General features: G+C 41.7%; 1 protein-coding gene across 2 annotated transcripts in view; it reads right to left on the bottom strand.

Moving 5' to 3' along the window:
- Positions 1–19175, bottom strand: part of lingo3a (leucine rich repeat and Ig domain containing 3a) — a 36053-nt gene extending 16878 nt beyond the window's left edge. Inside the window, exon 1 of one of the 2 annotated variants that reach the window (XM_034080488.2) lies at positions 18734–19175. The gene's annotated coding sequence lies outside the window, so the exon portion shown is untranslated. The remainder of the gene's footprint in view (positions 1–18733) is intronic. The other variant, XM_034080489.2, reaches the window with a different exon arrangement.
- Between the last annotated feature and the right edge of the window lie 366 nt (positions 19176–19541).

Here is a 19541-nt window from a genome sequence, read left to right as displayed (position 1 = left end):
ACTGTCACAAACTGGATGAATGTGAAGTATGTTGTTAAAGGAGGATGAAAGCGTAATCAAGGAGCACTATTGGAGTGATGTTGATGGTTATTGGACTCAGGATTAATTCATTTTGATTCCCGCTGTATGAAGACATTAAAGGACGGCGCAAGTGGAAACAATTCACAAAGGGATTAAACTGTTTAAAACACATGTTCAAAGTAAGCCGGATTTTGCCGATGTGCTTATGTGGATTCAAAAGTCGTAAATAATCTACAAAATGGAGGAGACCGATCTGATCGGAGCAACTGTGACAAATAATCCAACTGAAACCGGCATGGACAATGACTATGTTTTAAAAATGCGCTTATCCAGAAAAGCCTGGTTTGGACACTTTACGGGCAGAAGAATTTCTATTAAAGAAAGAATTATACATTTCTGTCTTTTTATGCCTTTATTAGCTACTAATTTGAATTGTTATTAAAATTATTAATTAATCAATTATTTTGTATATTGTATTGTAATGTAGAGACAAGGCTTTTAGCGACAATCATGTATTGCCTTACAATTATATGTAAAAAAAAAAAAAAAAGTCTAAATATGATATTGGGCCTCAAATCATCTGAGGCCTGGCGCCCCCACTGTTCTAGACCAATTTTGTTCTTACCGTCATTTGCTTCTGGACAGGAAAGTCTGGGTCTCACAGTGAAACGACAACTTGGGTCAGCCCCCGGCTCTCTGTTCAGCTTATCATGAGGACAGGCTGCTACTGGCAGTTAACGTGTATTACATGTCCATCCTCCCTTTAAGCCCCTGTGAACAGAGTGTGTCAGCCAAAAACGGACCCCCCGGCCCAGGCTGCTTCAGGCTACATACTCGACTTGCTTCTCTCAGGGATGAGAACTTAGTGACACAGCACAGAGAGGACGTAATTGGGGGCCCTTGTAGAACAGACGCATAGTGTGTGCTTGGTTTGTTCATTTGCCCATGTCTAAATCTTTGGGGGTTGTTTTAAAAAAGAAATACAATATCATTTGTGATTAGTGTCTGGCAGAAACTGATAAATTGATAGAATGACAAAATCCTGTTTGAAGGCGAAAAGGGCCATTTGACTACAAGATGTGTGTCCTTGAAAGCACAGTGATCAAATTCTAAATGTAATGACTTGGAAACAGCCATTACTTTGTGACTCTTCAGAGTAAATGGTAGGTTGTCAACTCCTCTGCCTTGCCTGCGTACGTATGCATGGCACCTGTTCAACCTATTACTGTATATACCCTCTTGAATTTCCATTATGCCGGGGAAATTGAGACCTAGGGGTAATTTTAACACATAATATTTCCGTTGTTTTTTCTCCATTCCTATTAGTTTGACACGGTAGACCCAAAATAATGACAATTCATCACCCGGTATCAATGCTTTAGGTAAAATAAACGGTTAACGGATAATTTCAGCACATTTATCCCATAAAAAGGGAGTCCAGTGGAGGCGTTTGAGGCAGGGAACTGTGGCATTTTAGCCTTTGCAGACCAGTTACATGCACACTAACCTATATAACACACAACACGAAACGGAAAACCCCATAGGGCCCCTTTACTAAGAATCATGTTCACAAGCTCAAATGAGCATGTTAGCAGGCAACCCTAACCCTGTAAACACAGAGTCGTGAATGTCACCTGCTTCCTCCCTTAAATGCACAACTACAGTTGTTTATTGGTATCATTGAACCACTTTCTAGTTTCCACTTAGATACATGGCACGGTGACAGAAGCAGAGAGACAAAGTCATCAAGAGGTGGAGGTGAGTGTGATCAGTATCTCTGTTGGCATCTATTTCCTGCCTGGCTGGCTTGTCTGCTGTGTTGCCAGCCATGGCTCTTTCCATGCCAATTGGCTCCACTCTTTGTCACTCTTGCACGCCCTGCCACATCCAGAGAGGCAGAGACGGGATATTTTAGCTCACAGTCCTTTGCACTTCATATCAACACACACACACACACACACACACACACACACACACACACACACACACACACACACACACACACACACACACACACACACACACACACACACACACACACACACAGATTTACGTGTTCCAATTTAAAAACGGATGAATGCACTGCAGATACAGAGAGACTTGCATGCATATTCAAACACACACACACTGTCTTCAATCTGCAGAGGATTGCATGTGAGTTGTGTATTAAAAGGTTAGTGTCTTGGGGACACTGACCTTTAGAAAAATCATTTTGTTTACCCTCTCTCCGGATGAAGGGCGGCTAAAGATCAACATATCACAAAGGAGGAGAAAAATAGACTGTTGCACATCACGTAGACTGTAAAAAAAAAAAGATGTGAACTCTCGTTCTTTATTCTGGCTGTGTCACTTTCCTTGTCCTTTTTCAGCCCCTCAAGGTTGAGAGACTTGTGGAAGCATCATAGGCCTAAATCAGCTGGAGCCTGCCCTAATCCTTCTTGAAGCCTGCAGGCTCTCCATGTCCTTCTCATTGGCTTCATTAAAAAGATCCCTGTCCTTTCTCCTTCCCTTTCACTGCCTTCCGCCTGCTCATCAACCAGGCCAATTACAACCGGTTATCTGGAGTCAACGAGTATCTGAGACGGGCCACACATGCTCTGTCCTTCCTCTTCCTGTGAGAAAGTGAGAATTGTTAACAGCAGTAAGAAGAGATGCCACTCACGTAGAAGTCGAACGCAGGGGCAGCATTGTGTTACGATACAGTGCATGTACATTCATTTCTCTAACTTACATGATTGGCGGGGTTAGAGTTTCAGGCGGCAATCTAATACTGCCTTGGAGGTCCCTTGAGAAGAAGTCTGACTAGCTGAGCGAACCAGTGAGGCAGAGAGGGGAGCGGTGTGCGAATTGAAAGTAATCCTCAGGCCCGGCCGGCGGTGCTGCTGGATCCACATCTATTCATAATTCATCACTCGACAGCAGAGAGGTGGAGAAAGTTCTGTCTGCGTAATAAACCAGGAAGAGACATCTTTGAAAAGGCACTGAATCAGACAGATCAGAGTCTGTGCCGCTGGGGTCCCAGGTGGGCACAGCACTTGTTATAAGCAGGAAGACAGATGGAGCAGATAGATGGGAGTCTTTGTATCTCACATCATATTAGATCCTACTGCTGTCCGTCCGCAATGTTCTAGAGATTAGCTGACTGAGCCCCTGTCAGGATAACACGCACTGTCGAAAGCCTAATAAGACAGAATTCAAGCATCGCTCGCAAAGATTTCTATAACCGGGACTAAAGTTTCCTCAAATTGGAGTAACTTAAGCTTTTACGCTCAGACTACTCCTTCCTCTAGCAAGTGAACTCACTAAACTAAATGGAAAACATGCGGATAGATACTGAAACTTGAACCTCCAATACCTTCTAGGAGGGATTTTGGGGCAGTGGAAGCAAGCTGAAATACAACACTTAAATATCATCTTCTTCTTGACATTGATAAACATATAAGCAGACAAGTGCCCATTTATACATCAGCAGACACGACAAATAACACAACATTTGTACTTATTTTGAGTCGTTTTAGATGAAAAGGTCCAATGTTTTCTCTCATTTTAGCTCAGCTTTGGACTCCACCAACTCCTGACTCAAACATATGGCTGACAAATGCTTCTGCTTAATGCTAAACTATGTTCACCAGCTTCATTAACTTTGTCTATCTACTGTTTTGCGCTGGATAAGTATCATATAGTGTGTTCTTAAAGCTGCATTCACATGATAGGCGGTAACACGGCTCTACGCTGGCGATGCCGTTGTGTTTCTATGGAAAGAGCTGCAAATGTATCGCCAACCACTGCGCTCAAAGTTCAAGTTATTTCAACTTTGACCTTGTTTACCGCTGACCTTTTCGACTTGCAATCAATCAGATGACAGCTGTTTGTAGCTAGCAGTGGACATAATCATTGGACGAAACGTAACTAGCTGTTTTCAACACAAGGCTATGAGAATAACCTTGCAAAACAAAGACAAATTGTATTATGAATGCAGCTTAAAGCCTTTTTGCCTACTGCGTCTGCATACAATGTTTTGTTAATGATTAAATTGAACCTAAATGAGCTAAAAATATATAAAATACTTCATGATGTCCTACTGTAGTTATCTGTGGGTAAGGGCGAGCCCTTTCTCGTTACACATTACTTGTTACATAAATATACTGATTTTTGGAATTTCAGCATCCTTAACTGATAGATTCGTAGATTCATCTTCTTATTACAGACACATGCATTTCCTAACATTCGGTCTCTATGCTGTAAAATGTATTATCTCTTCGATGTACACACAGCATCTATTGCACGTCTGTCCGTCCTGGGAGAGGGATCCCTCCTCTGTTGCTCTCCCTGAGGTTTCTCCCATGTTCCCCTTTAAACTGGGTTTTCTCTGGAAGTTTTTCCTTGTACGATGTGAGGGTCTAAGGACAGAGGGTGTTGTTTTTTCTCATACTGATATTCTGAACAATCTGTGCTGTTGTATTTGCTGTAAAGTGTCTCTACTGTAGGCTATTTTTATTATATGTACAGCACTTTGGCTCGACCAAAAATCGTTTATAAATGTGCTATATAAATAAAACTTGATTTGATTAACAAGGAACTATCCAGGAAATCTATGACCAATTCAAAGAAAAATATATTCCCTTACAGTATATTTCAAAGCAGATTTAACTGAAGCTGAAAATGAAACTCCCTCATGTCACATACTGACAGTTTGTGAGGACAGGTACAGTGATTCAATACGACAGATGCTGAACTGAAACAGACAACATTATGAAAGCTAAAACCAGATCAGACACAGAAAGTTTGCAGAAGGAGAGTTTGCAGAAGCATTTCACCTTCAACATTCACAAGTACCCAAGTTCACTGAAATGCTGAAACACGCACAGCTTGCATAGTGACAACACATACTGTACTCTGTGGAGGTGACTTTAGTTGTCGGGATGTTTGCCTGGCCTGCAGACTCCCATAGACACGACACCAGAGTGACCTGAAGAAGAGCAGGAAACTGTGAGTGGAGATGAGGTAAGCACCAAGTAGAAGAAGCCAAGGTGAGATGGGTAATACCAGCACAATTGACAACAAGAATTTACAGATCAATTTGTATTATATGAGTAATAGGCTTATTCGTGTTCTTGCTTATTAGAGGAGAGTGTAATCACTTTACAGTGTCTGTGCGGTCAAACAAAAAGGTAAACATAGCAGCAGGTTAACTAAGCCTTTACAACTAATGCATACAAACCAAATAAACTAGCTTGGCTCAGTCTATAGAAGAAAAATGTTGTATGCTTTATACATACAATGATTAAGTGTAAAAACAAAATGTTATGATATAATGGGAATTACTGTGCTGGCCTTTATGTTGTTGGAGACCAATGACTTCCCTGAGTCTTGTTGCCAGCTCCAGGAAGAATCCTAACATATTGCTTTAGAGCAGAGGATTTAAAAGTAAGTAATAAGAAAGCAGTAAAGAAAAAGTGCAACAATATGAGGGAAAAAGTCAGCCAAGGCTGTGAGAGAATCACTGTAGTCATTAACTGACATAAACATACAGTTAGAGCTCACTGCAACATGTGCTTTGTCCGCTCCTTGTGGACATGCTAATAATGTTGTGTCCATTAGTATTGAGGTTGAAATAGCTTATGTGAAATAAGGCATTATCGTAAACAGAGCTTTGAAGCTGGCTTATTCTTTGCCTTTCTAGCTGTAACATGATGCTAGCTGGCATCTGACCCTCTCATTTGTATCTGTCTTCACTGACTCTGAGCATCATGGGGTCATCATTCCCACTGGAAAGCAAGGAACCGTAGTGCTGTGTAGTTAGTTTGCTTTGTATCACGTCACTTCATGTTGAACGTCTCATTAAATCTCCTCTGCATCTGGTCTGCAATGGTTGGGAACTGAAGGAAAGTGAACGCTGCACAATTTTCAGTTTCCAGTTGGATAGTTTTGATTTAGTCCTGGTTCCACTGTCCATTGTTAAAGATTCTTTGAACATCCCGATTTGATTGGCAAAAAAAATAAAGAAAATAAGAGTTTCTTTCGATATTTGTTCCCTTTCTCGCTTGTCAAAAAGGCCATACAATTCAGAAAGCCCATGTCATCGTAGGCTGAAATGTGTTGCTCTTTCATAGATATTTTGTTCAATCCGATTACCGTACTTTTCGGACTATAAGCCGCGACTTTTCCCCCCATTTTTTTGTACAGCTAGCGGCCACTAGGGAACCTCCTAAATCTATGGATTTTACAGGTAAAATTAACCACCTTTAACTCTATGGGCTCTATGACCGGTCCGCGCCCGCTACCTTTAAGCGGCGGGCTCCAGCAGGAAAAGCTGGAGGCCGGAAAAGAGTGAGACAGGTAGCGCGCCAAAGTAAAAGTGGAACCGAGAGACAGAACGAGAACAAGACAGACGGACAATTTAGCTGCTGCGGCTTATATGCAGGTGCGCTTTATAATCCGAAAAGTACGGTAACATCTTGCAACAACGCCCACACAACCAGAAGAACACATACCCATCACCTGTCTTTTTGCATTTTTGTAATGAATAGAAACAACATGAATCAAAGATAACAAAATCAAATCAAATATAGACAGACTGTTCAGGAAAGAAGGAGACACATCTAAATACTTGCAGCTTTGTTCTAAATGTATGTTTCCTAAAATACCTACAAACTTTAAATTGGATTGTTATTTCTTGACAAAAGCAATCTTGCACTATAACACCAGTTTCTGATTAAATAGGGCACATCTGTGATCAAATTCGTATTCTTCTGCATCAAGGTGGAAAACGCAATATCCACAAGTGTCCCTGACCAATCACTATCCACATGCAGTCGGTACAGTACTGGGATTACAGAATAAGGACATGCTGATGAAATGACCTGGGTCATCCCGCTCTATGTTATGGTCTCTTGTTCATATTCCGGCTAAGCTTGTTTGTTTGGCCTATTTCACTGTCCCACCCTCTAGTTCTGTTGCCATCGGGAACTGCCACACTGCCCTGTCCACTTCCTGTCTCTTCTTAATGTCGCTGCAGCAAAGACAGCCAACTCTACATTTGGGACAACTCCCTGTCGAAAAACAGACAGGGCTAAAATGGGACCATGTTCATGAGGAACAAGTGCACTGTTACTTTTTTACAGCCTTCACATCAATGAAAAGAGCGGGAAATATTCTGCTACTGTTACAATACAGTAAAGTGTGTGCACTGCCCGCATGTTTGTGCTTGTGCTTTCGGGCTGCACAATGAACCTACATTTGATCAGAATCGCAACATGGACTAGTACAATATCAAAATCGCAGTAAGTGCAATATTTTGTTTGTTATATAGGTTTTTGTGGTCTGCAAAGGCAAAAATTGCCATGCCTCCATTGGACTCCTTTGTTTACGTCTATTAGCTAGCGCTCCAACACATTGTACATAGGCAGGACAAGGGGCAGGACATTTCTAAGCTGTTGACTAATCACAACAGAGCTGGCCAGCTAACCAATCAGAGCAGCCTGGGCTCTGGTTTCAGACAGAGGGTGAAAAGAGGTGCTGCAGCTCAGACAGTATGAGAAAAAAACGTTTTGAACATTAAAAGCATGTAAACGTGTCACAGTAGAGACACAAAATAAAAATATGAACCTAACATTATATGTCTTTAATATGTTTAAATGTTAATGTCAATGATGTTTCAAAAATGATAATCCCTCGCATTTGCAATATTAGTCAACATAAGCACAGACAGTTCTTTTTTTCCACATCATGCAGCCCTGGTGTTCCTGTTTTCATCCCTCCACACTGAGCTTAATAATGTGCGAACAGTGATGACTGGGGTTGTGGCATAATTATCCGAGAGTTGTTAATTACAGGAAGTATTCTGAAGCAATTATAGGTTCTCCAGCCACAGCGCTGGCTCTGAATCTGCTCTCACGGTACAGAGACACAGAGAGACTCTCATGGCACATCGGCAGCTAATTGTTGATTCATCTTCAAACATCAATATCACATGCAGTGCTGTGTTTTCACGGATATGACCAAAGCATTCATTTTAAATCACAACGTATTTTCTTTATTTGTGCCGGTTGAATAATGAGGGGATGGATGTTTATAGCAATGAGCTGAAGTAGAAGAGGTAGTAGATCTTGTATCTGTGCCATGTCTTCTGAGAGATTAGCTAATGCAACCAGGAGCTTCTAGTTCAGGGGTCTGCAACCTTTTTGACCAAAAGAGACATTTTTCTCCTTTTTCCAAAAAAAATTTTTGTCTGGAGCCGCAAAACATATTTCATAGTTGTTTTTTATTGTTATATGAGACAAAAACTATAGTTGTTTTGCATTTATTAGGCTATTTATTACATGATATAAAACTGTTAACCTCTAATAGGAAACAAAGAACTCTTATAAGGAGAATTAAAAATAATACACAGGCCTACTTTAAAATAAATTAAACAGAGCACTTGGGGAGTCCTCTGCACATTTGAAGGGAAACAAAATATTATTAAAATGGGCCCACATTGAAATAAATAAAACATATATCTGCACCCTAAAAAGAGTTAAAGGTAGGGTAGGTAAGAATGGAGAAACCAGCTCGAGTGCGCTAGAATTTGAAAGTACACAACCGGAAAAAATATGCCTCTTCCTTCAGACTTCCTTACAGAGCTCCTCCTCCAACACACACGAACGCGCACATGACCAATGAGGGCACGAGATAAGTGTGTGCACAGATGGAAGGCTGACAGGCAGGTCGGCCATCCAGTTATTTTAGCCGGGCCGGCTCAGATGATTGGTCGTGCTTTTTACAGCGCTACGGCTTCCACAGATGACGTTTTTGTATGTATTTATTCTCAAAGCATTTAATATATTCATTGCTATCGGGACGTTAAGAGCATTCCATGGAATATGTTTTCCGAAATAAATTACATACCCCATTGAATTATGACTGAAGATCGTCAGCTGTCTTCTTCTCCCTTGTTGTTCCTCGATACGTAAAGGCTGCACCACCGTTGACAACTTCTCTCTACATATCAAACATAGGCCTGCCGGTAAACCAGCATCGTTTGCTGTGAAAGCAGATAACTCTGTCCACACAGAATTAAATCCTGTGTTCCTCCGCTACTTTTCTTTGATTTATCCAGAGTTCACTCATCGAGCCGGGGGTCAGGTTATTCGCCTCCAAGAAAAGGCGCTCGCGCGGGACCGTAGCAGGATGTGACGCATATTTTAGTTGACCTAATTAAAACCGTTTTGTTTTTTATTTATGTGTCACAGTATCACCTCAAAATACAAGATACGAAACATTTTCAACCATGCAACAAAATATAAATAGTCCTATAAATACTTTTATTTTATTTCCTTCTTATTTTTGTCTAAACTCAAGGGAGCCAGAGCAGAGGGCTTAAAGGGCCGCGGGTTGCCAACCCCTGTTCTTGTTGAAAGAAAGCAGGAAGTCAAGTGTTTGAAGAAAGGAAGCGGTGGAAGAGAAAGCAGCATGCATGAAGGTGTTGACCATGAAAAGCAAAAAGGGAAAAATAGGAAGAAAGAGAACGGGAATGCCTTTAAACATTTATGAGATACAAGGACGCTAAATTAAACTGGAAATAGAAAGAGAAGAAGAACAGAACAATTTAAATTGTTTGAAGAATGACTGATGAAAACAGAAAGCAGAGATGTGTGATGTTTTAGGGAAGGTGTTGAGGGATTATACATCCTGACAGAGCTGTGAAATGGATTTGTCAAAAGCGAGGCACTTCAGAGAAACACAGACTGTAACCGTGTGTGTGTGTGTGTGTGTGTGTGTGTGTGTGTGTGTGTGTGTTGTGTGTGTGTGTGTGTGTGTGTGTGTGTGTGTGTGTGTGTGTGTGTGTGTGTGTGTGTGTGTGGTGTGTGTGTGTGTGTGTGTGTGTGTGTGTGTGTGTGTGTCATGGGATCGGTAGTTGACAGCTGCACTCCCTTAACTCAAGAGAGACTCCATCAACTCGCTGCTGTCCCTGCAACGACTCGGACAAATAGGAGACAGGCAAGGTGATGGTAAAAAAAAAAAACACAAATATGCACACATAAATTATGCTAAATGCAAAAATGTACGCACATACAAACTCTCAGATGAGGCTATGAAAGGAGATACAAGTAAACCTCGTCAAATGACACAGGTTGTCAACTCCAGTGACGAAGGATGAGTGAGGGGAGACAGAAGGAAGGTGGAGGAAGAGCAGATTGAGGTTAAACGGAGGAAAGAGATCTCGGTTGTTTTCCTTCAAAGCCTCCAGGAGGAAGAGAGAGATGAAGCGGCACCAAAGAGCACGGGTGTTGATGTGCTCTTCACAGAGACTCACATTTTCTAAATAAAAGAGGAACCCAGACATGAGCCTCAATTCACACTTCAGTGGGAAATTGACCCCAAAGCAGACAACAAACGTCAAAAATACCTGAGTAGAGGATGAGCAATCAGTGTCCTTAAAGGGGATCGCTGTGCCACGCCATCGTGGTTATCTAGCATGCAGAGGGACCTCTTTAAAGTCTCTGTACAGCTATGGGCTCAGAGTAATTGGGCCCTGCCTGCACATTAAACATAGATCTGCTTCGACATCACACAGGAACGAAGCATCGGAATGCACTGGGATGAAACGGAATGCTGGATAGAGTAAGAAACACACACTGCACCGCACCAAAAACACAGAAAAAGCCTCGACTGTGCAAACAGACACAACCTCACAGCTACATCCTGATGTGGAAATTATTCACAGCCTCTTTTGAAACTGTTTACTCTGACATGTAAAAGCAGTCTTCCCGACTTTGAGAAATCTATTGAAAGTGGTACTGATGAGACAAAGCGAGACGCAGTGGGAGGGTAAAAAGAAAATGATTTGAAAGAAAGCTGCGAGTGTATATGGTGTATAGGGGACAGACGGGAAGGAACGCAGGCAGGGATGTCTTTGAAAGATCTAATGCAGGCTCTGGCAGCGAGCTGTCACACAGGCCGACTGTCATGCAGACAGGACGATCAATGTTTTTATAAGAAAAAAGAAGAATAATTCATCACAAACCAATGAAGGCTAGTGAAGAAGAGAGGACCCTCAGCCCCATGCAACACTGTCTCGCTGCGTCTCTGCCGGCTCCCCATGATAAATTCATAACCCTGATGTCCAGGAGCATCTTGTCCTCTTCAACTCAAAGTGTGGCAAACAGCACAGATCAAAGTACACCTGTCAAACTGAGGGAATGTGACAGGGGGCACTGAATAGACACAGACATGTTTTGGTACATGCACATGCATGTGAGATATTCATAGACACACAAATCCACAGATTGTGATTTAGTCTGACAAGCATAACCCTTTACTTCTCAGAAACAGCACGCAACCCGCCTCCACAGATATTAATGGACTAAAGACAACTCACAAGCAGAGTATAGCCTCTACAAGGTCCCAATAAACAACAGTAGAGAAACTGACCACAGCTGGGTGTCAGGTGATCATAGAAAAGATCCTCCTCACAGATTTACTTTGATCAAGCACCTCTGACAGGCAAACCAAATCCGTATGTTCCTGAAGAACGAGAGGAAGATGAGAGGAAGAAGGCGAGGGAGGAAGAGGAAGCACAGTCTGCGAAGCACCAACTCATCACACCCATCTGTCACCGTTGCACATGGACACATACAGCTGCAGATTTATCATTTCAAATGATGCAGAAAGAAAGCAATGTAGAGATTTTTTTCACGCTTTGACTTCCTTTTCAAAGACGAGTCTGGAAAAAAGCGTTTGCCTTAAAATATGTACTGCCTCTCTGGGGCTTCATGAAGAGACTCACTTTTTACAACGTGCATGCAAAAACAGAAGTCTGCACAGTAAAAGGGGTAATTATTTTTTAGATATCTAACAAAAAATATGCTATAAGATGCCCTTTATTAGCTTTTCATGATATGATTCAAACTGTTTGATAATGCACGCTCTGTATGAAAAATCATTACAGCCATCAACTTCAAATGTAATCAGAATCCAATGATGTCAAGTTAAACATTTTCGCAATATGAGAACACTTCAGTTTCTCGTCAAAGTAAAAGGTCACTTGGTTCAATATCAACACATCTTCATAATGAAGTAATGTGTTTCTGTCAGCTGGCAGATGGGCTTAACGCCTTCCAGCTACAAGCTCAAAAGCACTAATGAACACAATGAACACTAAAGTGCAACAGGACATTTCTGACCTTGAGTCGGTGAACCATTATTAAGACTTTGTAATCCCTCTGGTGCTCAAAATCTCAAGGGACGATGCTAATTATCTCTTGCCAGCATTAAGCGGTAGTTTGGTAGCTATACTGTATGTTCCACCAGAAGAGAATTTGTTCCACCAAAATACTTGCATGCAACAGAAGCCTGAACATGTGTGACTAATACAAGTAATAGCCCATAAAACAGCTAATTGTCCTTTCACACTGTGTTTTTTGCACATATTAAACAAATATATAATGTGTTAATAAGTGAGTTTCTGAGGTGCTGGTAGGTGGATTTTGTTACTTTGGGAAGGAGCCAGACAAGCTATTGTTCCCGGTTTCCCGTTTTCAGGCATTATGCTAAGCTAGGTCAAGCTAACCAGCTCAGTATCTGAATATTTGCAATGGAGACTGGTGTTATTCCTCTTATTCAACGAACCCCGTGAAAACATTTTTTTTTTTTAAATCATGAATTACTCATTTCAATTTGGAATAGGTCACTGATTTTGATCTTACACATGCAACCAGGATACAAATTAGCACCATTTACCAGCCAAATGGAGACACACATGCAAGGGGGAAGTAGATTTGCATCAGCCAACAACACAGTGGTGATCTATTGTGCTGCTGGAAAAATGTGAAGTTTGAAAGTTTGCACCATTAATGCAACCTTGCAAAAGTAAAAAAAAAACTTTAAACCGATGAAAAGGAAGATAAAATCAAGTGAAGTCAAAGCGAGTCAGCAGCCTCACTGAGCAGTTCACTCTCATCCCTCAGTTCTCTGATCTCCACTTCATGAAAGCGATTTGATCAAGTGATTATCTGATCTATGTTCAGTGGCTGAAAAGGAGATAAAAGACGGCTTTAGCTCAAACAGTGTGATTCACAGAGTAGAGAGACTGGGGAGCATCGGGGTTATGGCTGATATGAAATATAAAAAAAGGGAACTGTAATCTTTGCTTAAACTGATGGCTCACTGGGATATGCAAATGGGTTCATAAGGTTCAAAAGCCACATTCTTAATCAGGAGTGAGGGAGGAACATAAGCAAAAACACATACACATTTTGAAAGCATTGATTGTCGAACTTGCTGTTCACTCTTGGGAAAGGACCCATTTGAAGAATAATCAATTGATAATGCGCCTAATACCCACAGTGTTAAGTGCATCTGACCACAACATGAAAAGTTCTCGTTAGAGTCTGAGTCATTAGTAGGTTCAGGACTGATGGGTCATCACGACGAAAACAAAAAAGAGCTAGCTTTGATCGTCAAGCGCTTCAAAATCAATTAGGAGAAGCTGGTGACGTGATGTGTGTGTGCATGTGTGTGTGAGCAGCTGCGGGCATCTGAACTTAATTACATTTCAGGATGTTTTTTGTCTAAATGCCACAGAGTCATTTGTCATTTCAGGCTTGAGGCAAAAGGAAATGAAGAAGTGGGAATGTGTGTGTCGTAGCTCAGACCTTTGATTCAGTCTTACAACAAAAACACACCGCATGGCACGTGTTAATTTAATCTTTTTCATAATTACCTAATTAAAGACAGCTGATTAAAGGGCTTGTGCAGGGCCCATGGAGAGGAATAGAATATGTTTGTAACTTGAGTCAACCCGTAGGACACAGCTGGCTCTTCAGTGGTTCAAAATGCAGAAAGCCACGCCTGCCGGGTTCAGCTGTGGTCCATAATAATAATAAATAATAATAATACATTTTATTTCGAGGCGCCTTTCAGGACACCCAAGGTCGCCTTACAGTGCATTTAAAAGTTAAAACAGCTAAAACAAAAACGGAACACAATTTAATCACAATGTAATAACAGAGCAGTTAGCTGTTATCTACCACTTGGTTTGTAAAAAATCGAATCAGTATCTAGTGATTGAAAGCTCCTTGAGATATAAGCTTGTATAAGCAATTGATATCCTTTTTGAAACATGGAAATGTAACTATTAATACTCTGACAGTTATTGATGAAATACAGGCTTAACTTAACCCATCAAAAAAGAAGGTGCAAACATCTGGATTTTCAGAGACCCTGCAACCCTCTGCCTGATTTTTCTTGCTGTATTTGGGAGACTTCTGGGATACTGCTGTTATAAAAACATAGCAACCAGGTGCCTGATTGTAGAAATGCATCCAATACGAAATGGCGGACAAAGCCCTGGAAAAATGCAAAAACAGTGAAGCTTGTGAAACGCCAAGCAGAAAAATAGCCAATTCTACTTAATGTACCTTTAAGTATAATCTGTATTTATATGCCCCTTCTCACAGCTTAGATAGTTCCTACCTTCTGTTATCTTGTGAGTGTAACAATAACAGAGTAACATCCAACAGTAGAGTTGTGAGTCTGATGTGAACCCCCCAGAGGAACAGTAGAAGTTGGATATTTCTGCTGTCTTGCAGTGTTGGTGTTGATTGAAGTAGATTATGTATGAGAAGCTCCAGCCCACTTCTGTCAAAATAAGTAAATCGACTTCTTCTGTGAGCACAAACCATTCAAAGCGGTACGTTTCTGGTAAAGATGGTACTTTTCTGATGAGGTGCCTTGAACTCCATTTTCTGCGGCACTCTCATGCGGTCGATCCATACCGGAGAATATTGTTTTATGGAGGGACGGTTGCATCACTTCAAGCTGCCAGCAGCAATAGAAATACATAAAATGAAATGAGCCGTAGGGAGAGACAAGTATATAAACTCCACAAATACCCAGCTCTTCATCCCAGTGCTTGAGACGCTTTGCTCTCTGTTTCCAGACTTAAAAATAAAAGGTCTCTTATATGGTGTTGATCTTTGAGTGTAAATGTACATAACAAGGATTGTCAGTGTTGCCTCGCACTTCCAGAGGAGCATTGGGCAAACAGAATGACTTAGTTTAGAAAGCAAAAGATGAAGAGTAGTCTCGTAACTCCTTCTTGAGTGAGTAAGCATTGCCTATTGAGACTCCTTAGCCTCACTTTTAGTACTTACGTAATACTACGGACATCTCATCACCGACTCTACCTTCCAGAGACCTTAGGAAACATAAAATATGCAGCATCCAAAGAGCAAAAACTTCTCAGCCTTTTCGCTGTTTCCCATCTGTACCACGGTTCTAGTCATCCTGAACCGGTACAATAAAGTCACAAAGAACCTGTCATCGGCTTTTGAAGTCAATTTAGCTGAGAGACTTCTACGAAACATACAGTAGAGAAAGGAACTGGGGGAAAGCATTGAGAGGTGAAAAAGTGTAAGGCAGCCGACAGAAATGGTCAGAGCTTGGATGAGTGCTTGTGCTGGATGATGTTCTAGCACTGTGGCAGTGTGTGTACTCTGTGTACACACAGAGTGTGTGTGTGCCATACAATCTATAAATAGGTTCAGCAACTAGACATGCATATTAGCGAAAAATAGAGCAGTTTTGAATTATAGCGAAATATATCTTTTAAGAAGACACTGGCATAAATCTTCAAAAGGCTAAACCAAATTATGTGGAAGATAAATGGACTCCTCAACATCAGAGCACTTTTATTAGTCTGCTTTAATGCACTGAGTTGAGGTATTGCTTGGGCTTTGATCCAGTTGGTTAAAAAAACTCTGTTTCTAGCTCCTTTAAAGTCATTTTAAAGAAACCTCAGTAAAACCTGCAGTATGCTCACCATTATTGTACTGCTCTACTTTTGTATAAAAACTATTATATTAAGCTCAGCTTCAAATTACAATCTGGAAAAACTCTGTTGTATTCTCTACGGCGGCAACAATGGCGATAGGCTGTAGTTGCAGGTGCGATAGATATGACCAAACAATGAATGAAAAACTTTAATTCATTTGCAATGATTACTTTAATTCCTGACTGTATATAGATAGACTGTATATAAAAGGAGGACGTACTCACCCATTGTTTTGTGGATAAAAGTTTCAAAGCCCCGAGCTTGTTTTTTGGAACTATTTCTGGTTCTTTTCACATAGTTTTTAACCATTACATCCGTTTAGAGAACTTGCTAAAGAATTCCACTGTGGACGATACTCTTTAGATCTGGGAAAAGTGATTAAGTTAGTTGATGCTCTGTACATTGATTTCACATTCATTCGGCTCTAGGGACGCACCTAAGTCTTTTAAAAGGGAGTGAAAAACCCTGAGTGCCAGGGCTTACTTGATTGAGGTGTTGCTCTTTGGGATGTTAGTCTTTGCAGACCATTTACATGCACAACAAAGCTATATAACACATTACAGGAAATTAAAACAAGACAACAACAAGAGCCTTGTTTTACCTCGTATGAAAAAAATGGTGGTCGACATCTGCCCTAAGGTAACCAGGTCAGCCAGCTTCTATCATCACAACAAATATGAAAAGACGCAATCAAATTTGTAAATAAAAGATTTGTAAGGCCCAAATGCTCTCTAAGCTCTGCAATAGCTTACAGCCTCATCTGAACATCTATAATGGCATTACAGTAGTCTGTGCGTTGGAGGACGGCCAGCACACAGGGCTCTTGATCGTTCCAGCTGGACATCTTGACAACGACAGCTGACATGCCAGCGAGCCTGCAGGTATCTGACAGCCACTCATAGGGGCGCTCACTCCTCTTCCTCCTTCTAGTCCTTCCTCCTCAGCCCACATACTCCCTCTGTAGGAGCAGCACTACCCTCCTCTTGCTCACAGCGGATGCATCGCTGCTTTACTTCCCTCATAAATACTCCAGAGTTGAAAACAATGAGGCCGAGCATTGGCAGTGTTCAGTTGAGCTAGTGTCACTATTGAGCACAGCTGACAGCTTTATGTGCGGCAAAAAGCATCAAAATGAGGAGGTACGTGTAGGAGTAGTATTGGACAAGACTAACAAGTCTGATTCAACAATGGACTCTGAGGGCCACATACTGTAGACCCGTCAGCAGACATTTCATTACTGACACATAAATCTGTCAAATAGAGAGGCTAAGTGGCACCTCGGGTACCATTAAGTGCTGTTGTATAAATGCATTCACTTCAACGCTGGTTTGCTCATGTTCATTTTTAGACAGTAGCAGCTAATGTGGCTTTCAACAGCGTGTGATGACAATGACACATGTGTGACAAGTATAGTTTTAACTTGATGAGATAAACATGAAAAATGGTAATTGAACATGAAAGCACTTTACAATGTGCTTTTCATTAAGCCATTATTTCACACACTAATCATTTTTCGAGTCATTTGCTAAATCATACTTGAACATGGCAAACAGGACTGATCAACATTTGCCCAAAAATTTGATAATTCCCCATACATACAACATATGTGTACCTAATCACGTCACAGGATTGATGCCTTAGATGTTTAATTGTTTGGTTAACAAATCAGGTAATGCTTAATTCACTGCATACAAGACGCGAACAGAGAGAGGATGATAAAATCTTGGGGTTTTAATTACAGAAATGTACTTGCAATGAAAAATTATAAGATGCCCGTTTCAGTGGATTTGTGGGTTTTTGCATTACTGTGATTGGTCTCGCACTCATTTAGGGATATCAGTGACATCATTCAAAGTAAGTGCAACACTACAAGAACTGCCTTCTATCAAGACATCAAAATCAGGGTAGAGACCCCTGTTAGCCCCTGGTAGTCAAAGAGTTTAAGGCATTCAACATGAATTTCTGCAGTTCGGATCGTGCCAAGCACTTTTGATGCATGTCACTCCACATTAATATCTCCCCTAAATTCCTGTCTCTTTCTGCCGTCAACTTTCTAATAATGCCACGAAAGCTACATGAAGAAAAGCACTTCATCGTTGTGACTATCAACAAAGGCAAATCTATTTCTATGCAAATCCAAATTTAAATGTGCACTTAATGACATGTTTTGCGATGTATGTAGGCAAATGTATGCAAGGAATACCGGGACGGTGGTACACCCTGACAGTTGAGGAATGAGATCAAAGAAAAACTGTTTGCAGACCTTTCTTATGAAACAGTTTATTTCTGGAACTGCACAAAGGACTGAACAGAGAGACAGTTAAGGCACTAACAGAGATGGAGAGAGGCTGAGCAAACACAGGCAGAGGCTCAGATGTGTCACAGCAATAACAGGCACCGAGCCTCTAAGATGACTGCAGGGATCGATCAAAGGCTGCCTTCCCCTCTCTGCCCCGTTTAGATCATTACATCCTAATTGAGAACTGGCAACCAAAGACACACACGCAGGCACACAGAGAGGCTGCGCTCGCATGGATGAAACATCTCATGTGGATGACAAAAGAAAAGCACGGGCGGCGTGAGATAATAGGACCAAATGTTCATTTGAGTTAGAGAGCAAATCGATCCGCCTGGACTGCACCATGACAGAGGGAGAAGAGGCTGAGGGGGTGAACTAGTGTCACAGTGATCAGGGGGTGAATCTTACACTCAGCCGGTCATCATGTTTAAGTGACCATTGAGATCTGGATGAGAGGAGAGTGCAGCATGGGGGAAAAAACACGAGAGATTCACCCCATGTCTCTCAACTCTCTGTGGTAAAAAGTGCCATCAAGTGGACCACCAGATGATTGTGTGTATGTGGTTGTGGTTGCGTGCAGTGTGAAGTTGGCTCACCCAGGACTAGATCTTGCACATCTCTCCTTCCATCTGCAAGCCTGGAGGTGCTTAGATCACTGTTGGCCGTCTGCTCTGTCTGAGTCTGAGTGCGGGATGATGTTGCTCCTCCAACACTGAGCTTTCTCCTCTTCCAGCAACAGCAGCTGTAGTACTGGACTGCATTCACTCACCTTCCTCTCCTCCCAGCACTGCTGTTGAATTATCTACCGCCCCCCAAATGAGGTCCCTCTCCGCTCCTCTTTGTGGGAGGAATGCAGCAGCGGCTCCTCTCACCGCGGGATCCCGGCACTGTGTGTCGCTGAAGCGGTTAGCTCTGCCACCGACAGCGGCATGCAGCTCGGACTGACGGTGCTCTCGTTATTGGGTTGCATGTGTATGAGTGACCTGGCATTTACGTGTGTGTGAGACGTAGAGCGTTGCATGTGTGTCAGCGTGTGTGTGTTTGAAAGAGGACCCGGCTGGGGCTCATCTGCGCTCTCTCTCCAGTCTCTCTCTCTCTCTCTCTCTCTCTCTCTCTCTCTCTCTCTCTCTCTCTCTCTCTCTCTCTCTCTCTCTCTCTCTCTCTCTCTCTCTCTCTCTCTCTCATTCTCTCCAGTCTCTCTCTCTCCAGTCTCTCTTTATCTCTCTCTCTCTCTCTCTCTCTCGTACTCGGCTGTTTGGTGCTGCATTGTGTGGGGGGAAAACGAAAGATGAGAACTCAATTTAAAAATTAATCCCACTTTAGCTTTCTGATGGAGGGTTTACTCACAATACTCTGCAGGGGCTCACTGTATGAAAAAGCAATGTTAAATAGATTGCTTAAATA

This window comes from Pseudochaenichthys georgianus, chromosome 4 (assembly GCF_902827115.2).
Source record: "Pseudochaenichthys georgianus chromosome 4, fPseGeo1.2, whole genome shotgun sequence".
Classification (NCBI taxonomy): domain Eukaryota; kingdom Metazoa; phylum Chordata; class Actinopteri; order Perciformes; family Channichthyidae; genus Pseudochaenichthys; species Pseudochaenichthys georgianus.
The sequence above is the reverse complement of the archived record's forward strand: the minus strand, read 5'-3'. Positions and strand labels throughout refer to the sequence as shown.